Source organism: Mytilus californianus, unplaced genomic scaffold, assembly GCF_021869535.1.
Source record: "Mytilus californianus isolate M0D057914Y unplaced genomic scaffold, xbMytCali1.0.p SCAF_1, whole genome shotgun sequence".
Classification (NCBI taxonomy): domain Eukaryota; kingdom Metazoa; phylum Mollusca; class Bivalvia; order Mytilida; family Mytilidae; genus Mytilus; species Mytilus californianus.
In genome coordinates this window covers 94215813-94221306 of record NW_026262581.1, presented here as the reverse complement: position 1 = coordinate 94221306, position 5494 = coordinate 94215813, and positions in this window count along the sequence as shown.

Genomic DNA, 5494 nt, shown 5'->3' with positions numbered 1-5494 from the left:
AGGGCAATCATAAACTGCTGTTGATGAAACTAGTTTAACTTCATTCCCTTCGTTGTACTGGTCCGCTGAAAACCCTTTGCCATCTATCGTTAGTCTCGTTTCTCCATTTAGACTTCCTTGATTTGGTGTCACCCCATAGACAGATACTACAATACATAAATCACTTAAATGTGGTGGCCTTTTATCGAGTACCCAATCTAAATGCTATACTAGTATATAAAATGCTACGTCTGTTTGCCAAAGCCTCTTCCTACATAGTATGCTACGTCTATTTGCCAAAGCCCTAACTACAGCTTTGTTTTTTTTTTATATTCTATCTGGTTTGCTTTCAAGGGAGCTATGAATTGTAGCAGATATATAGATGTCGTTTCTGTTGTTTAATTGTGTTATTATGTTTCTGTCTCATTTAAGTTTACCCAAAATTACAATTGTATTTGTGTTATAGAAAAAAAAACAAAAATGTGCCGTGTTGACAGTACTTATCACCAAAGATAAGCGACAGGCCGACGAAATACGGTACTCCCATATTAAAAAATATACGAAAGAAAAAACAAACAGTAAACACAGCAAAATAGCAAAATTTACAAACAAATCAATGTGTATATGTCATGATACATAATTTCTTTGGCAAATTGCCAATACCCCCTCAAATGATCGCTTTGTTACACCACTTTAAAATGTGGTTTATTACACACCCCACCCGGCCAATCTACCAAAAAAGACCCTCCTAAAAAAATGAAAAATAGTGTGATCAATCGTATATAGAAAACATCGAGCAAAATCAATGTGTATATATGTATACATAATTTTTTTGGCAATACCCCCTCAAATGATCGCTTTGTTGCACCACTTTAAAATGTGGTTTATTACACACCCACCCGGCCAATCTCCCAAAAAAGACCCCCTTAAAAAAAATGAAAAATAGTATGATCAATCGTATATAGAAAACATCGAGCATTCCCCCGAAGTTCAATTTAAAGATCGATATTCAAATAAATACATTATCCAACTTATCCGAACCTTTTAGTGGTTTGGATTAACTATTGCCAGAGACATATAATACTGTCTCTGCTATTGCGTATATCAAAATTAATGTGACTTTACATCCGATGTCTATTAGATAAGTATTAAAATGCCCACAAAATATTTACTTGTAAGATTAATGGATGAATTACCGTGAATTATATCAATTCAATCAAGCGACCAATCAAAACACTTTATACCGTCAGTTGTTCCAAGTCCCTTACAAGATACAGAATTTAGTCTGCTTCTAAATGAATAGTGTCTATGCATTAGGGCACTTCTATTGGTAAGAAGTATGCAGGAAAACCCTTTAGATCCCTAGTAAACGAGAAGCGACATGAAAATCAATGAATCAGCAATAATGTCATCACGATTTGGAAAATAAAAACAAATCTGTCTTATGCTTTGATGTAATGAATATACTGACTTAAAACGAAGAAGTTATAGAATAAGAGCCTGTTATCGTGCGATATACATACTGATATGTATGTTTCAATTGATTAGGGTAAAACTTTAGATGTTACATCATCTATAAGCACGCAACAAAGTTAACTAAATCTGTGACTTTTATCAAAATAATCAATGTACCTAGATTTAAAGAACTTTTAGTGTTTATTATGTCAAAATTAATATTATTCTCCGTATTGTTGGTCTAGTATAGTGAAATCTGAAGCGGCATATTGTTTTATGGGGAGAGGCCGGTTAGATTATAAAAGTTTTGTTCCATTTGACCAGTATTTTTACACGAATATATAACTTATAGACGAACCGTGCCCAGTCAGAAGCGGGGACGATCTGTAACTTATTATTTATGGAGTAATATCCCGGGCTCCATTTTTCCTTAGGAGCCCCAGAGCCCATATATCTCGAGTCCGCATCTCTACCGACGGAGTTGAGAGCCCTATCATTGGAGCCTGGAGTCATATTAGTGGAGCCCGATGCCCTATCAGTGGAGCCCGTATATATAGCCCCAGAATATTGCTCAAAGGAATCGGCATCCCATAATATGCATGGATCCTTACGACAAACCATGAAAATAAGGTTGAAGCCCGGAGCCCAGCGCCCGTGTTGTCCCCCAATATTAGATTGATAGTTTGCGATGCTGGTAAATGAATGAATTATTTCAACAACATCAGTAGCAGGACAATATTCATTTCGATATTACATATTTATATTCTTGTCTTCAGATTACGCTAATTGTCAATTTTATATCGTCTAAAATTTTATCAAGATGTAGATAATGAACACTACATTTAAAACAGAACTTGCTATGTTTTTCAGGGAATGTCTTATTTTACTTATACCTTCTTCTTGGGGAAGCGGATCTCTTCTCTATATATGTACTGTATTGTGTTGCAAAACTTTATAAGTACCCATCCTTATTCAAAATGATAATGCACCGCTATGCGTTTTGTATTGTACAATATAATAACTAGAGTATAATCATTTTCAAATTCAACATCAATCACGAATCAGTGTTATTCCAAAAGATCCTGCACGGCTATGCGTTATAGAAGTCCAATATAAGAACAAACTTATGAGAAAGTTTTGGACACGGATTGGATTGATTGTTAGTGTCACCAACGCCACTCTCAGTACTATTGGCTATTTCTTGGCGACCAGTTCTTATCTTAAGAGGAACCCGAAGAGAATCACCGACCTTCGGCAGGCAAACTGGAAATCCTAGTCAATTAAAATCGGAGTCGAATTCACAACTCAGGGTTGACAGGGTAGCGATTGCTGTATAGATTAACAAATTACTAGTATACCACTCCGGGCCACCGAGGCGATTTGGAATAGACATGATGATAAGTATATATTATGCTTTTTTAAAGTGTTTTGTTAATTCATTCTTTTTCCGATTAAATTTAGTATTTTTGCATGTCTCCTATCACAAATATATTCAAACTTTGTTTAAACTGCCCGGTATAGCCCATCTATAAAAAGTTTCATGGATTAACGGAATATACATTTGTTTTCGTTGGAAGGGACCGAGAAACTGAAGCTTTATGTACAGAGATGTAATGATTAAGTATAAGTATATACAAATCAACGCAAAACAGTAACGAAATTGAAGCTTTGTATATACAGAGATGTAATGTATAATAATATACAAATCAACTCAAAACAGTAACTGAGACGACCTATGCTGAGACGACAGGGTCCGCTTCTAACTAAATGCATGCGAGTATTTGCGGTGTTAATTTCTAAGACCTTACAAATTGATGTATATATATATATTAAAGAAAAAAGGATGACAAAACGGTTCAAAGCACAACATTCCCCCCTCAAACTAAGTTTACTGGCAATCTGTACCGAGGGGACAGGGAAAGGGGTAATTTCGGAATTTCACAATAATTTCTATACTTTGAGCATAATAACCATTCTTTAAATTCTTTGTCTGCAGAAGTGGTTTTTTCTTCAGTCTCTCGAGGACGGATTTTACGAGGATTATTATTATTCAGAAGAGGTTTTACATAATTTCTTTAAACTATTGATTATTATTGCCATCATTATACACATTGTTTGTGTTGTTGTACACTGCTACCGTATAATTTTATATATATATAGCCGTTATAAAATTCTCCCGTAGGACTCAAACAAATATATAGGTAATTGGTATCTACTTACTGTCTAGTGAACACTTAATAATTCAATAAGTTTTGTTGTTTTTTGTAGCTTTAATGTTAAAGGTTTAACCATTAATGTAACTAACTGTTTAAGAAATGAAATATCTCTGTACGAATAGTAAAAAATATTGTTGCGGATGATAAATGTTACATTTCCACGCATTGATTTGGGCTACTAGTGTATCTCTAATACGAAATAGACTGAGATGGGTCTATAATTAAAATATTCTCATATTAAAAATATTCTTGTGCAAATGTAATAGGAGCCCGATCAAAAGATCAGAGAAAAAAAAAGAAAGAAAGAGCAAAAACATTCATTTCCGTTGTAGTTTTTTCGTAATACATATTGACCAATAATTGCTTTACAAAGGAAAATATTGAAATTATCTGGGACTATTGTACGATCTTGTACTAGTCCCAGAAATTATTAAAGTAAAAAAAAATAAAAACAACATGTCTGAAATATGTAAGCTCGGGCTATTAACGCTTAGCCTTTTTGTGTCCTATTATTTCAAGTTCTAAGCATTATTGTTTTTAACGAATTAAAAGGAAGCTATAGTATACGTGCACGGATAAGCGCAAAATAAAGAGTAAATTTCACGATAAACTCAGAAGAATGTTTATGTTTGAATAATGCATTTCCGTTTTCATTTCCCACGAAAAACTGCAAATAATGACAATTCAAAATGAAATACGTGAAATAAAAAGCTTGCAAATTCTTTGCATGAAAATAACGAAACAGGGGCTTACACATTAAAATATACCGAGGAAATTATACAAAGCTGAGACTACTATAACACATAACTTATAGTAGTCTCAGTACAAAGATACAATACCATGCATACTTTCACCCGATAGTGAAAATTGTATCGTCTTAGTAACGTAATCTATTAAAACATAAATGAATGTTGAAATATAATAATTAAATATATGAATATAAAAAGTAATAAATCTTAAAATAAGACAGCTTACCGGCATCAATATATCTAAGTCCAAATACGAAAATTAAAACCGTCGCAAAGTAAGAAATTTGTCCCCCCTTATATCTGTGTCTTATCATTGTGTTCTATATTTTCTTCTGGAGTACCTTGTTTTCCACAAATAGATTTATAGGTAACTTTTGATGTCGTCACATTGGATTAATCATTAAGGACAATGGCTTGAAATTAAATTTGTGTAAATAGTATGGATGGATTAAGCTGTGACGATAATTGTTACACAAGAGCACAGGTACCCGCTAATGATGTATTAAAACACGTACCGACTTGAACGAAATTCATACTTTTACTTAATACATCAATTACAATAAACAACTAAAAGGGTTTTAGGTCAATAAAAACAATCATGTAATGACTTATAACAATATAATGTCATTATAATATTAACGTCATTATAACAGCTAACCTGTATATTCACACAATATTTTTTGAATATTAAATACCAGCCATTTTCAAAAGGGGGGTTTCAACCCAGGATAAAAGGGGGGGGTTGTTGTTCCAACCATATGTCCCCATTCAAAAGCATTGATCGTCAAAAAAAGGAGAGTCCGACCCCCAGGATCCACCACTGAAAACGCATTGTCTCATAATAAGCAGATATTAATATTTAATGGCTTGCGTGTAAAAGGTAGAACAAAAAGGTAGGCCTACGTGATAAACAGTATGTAATAAAAAAAAGAGACAAAACAAGGCTTTTTTTTATTTTTCAAATGATATTTATTACAACGCAGAAATTATAACGTGCATAATATAACTTGACAAACTAACTGGCAAATAATAAACAGAATTGGGCTGTTGTAGATAACAAACCCTATACATAGTAACTTCAAGTTTTGGCTGTTG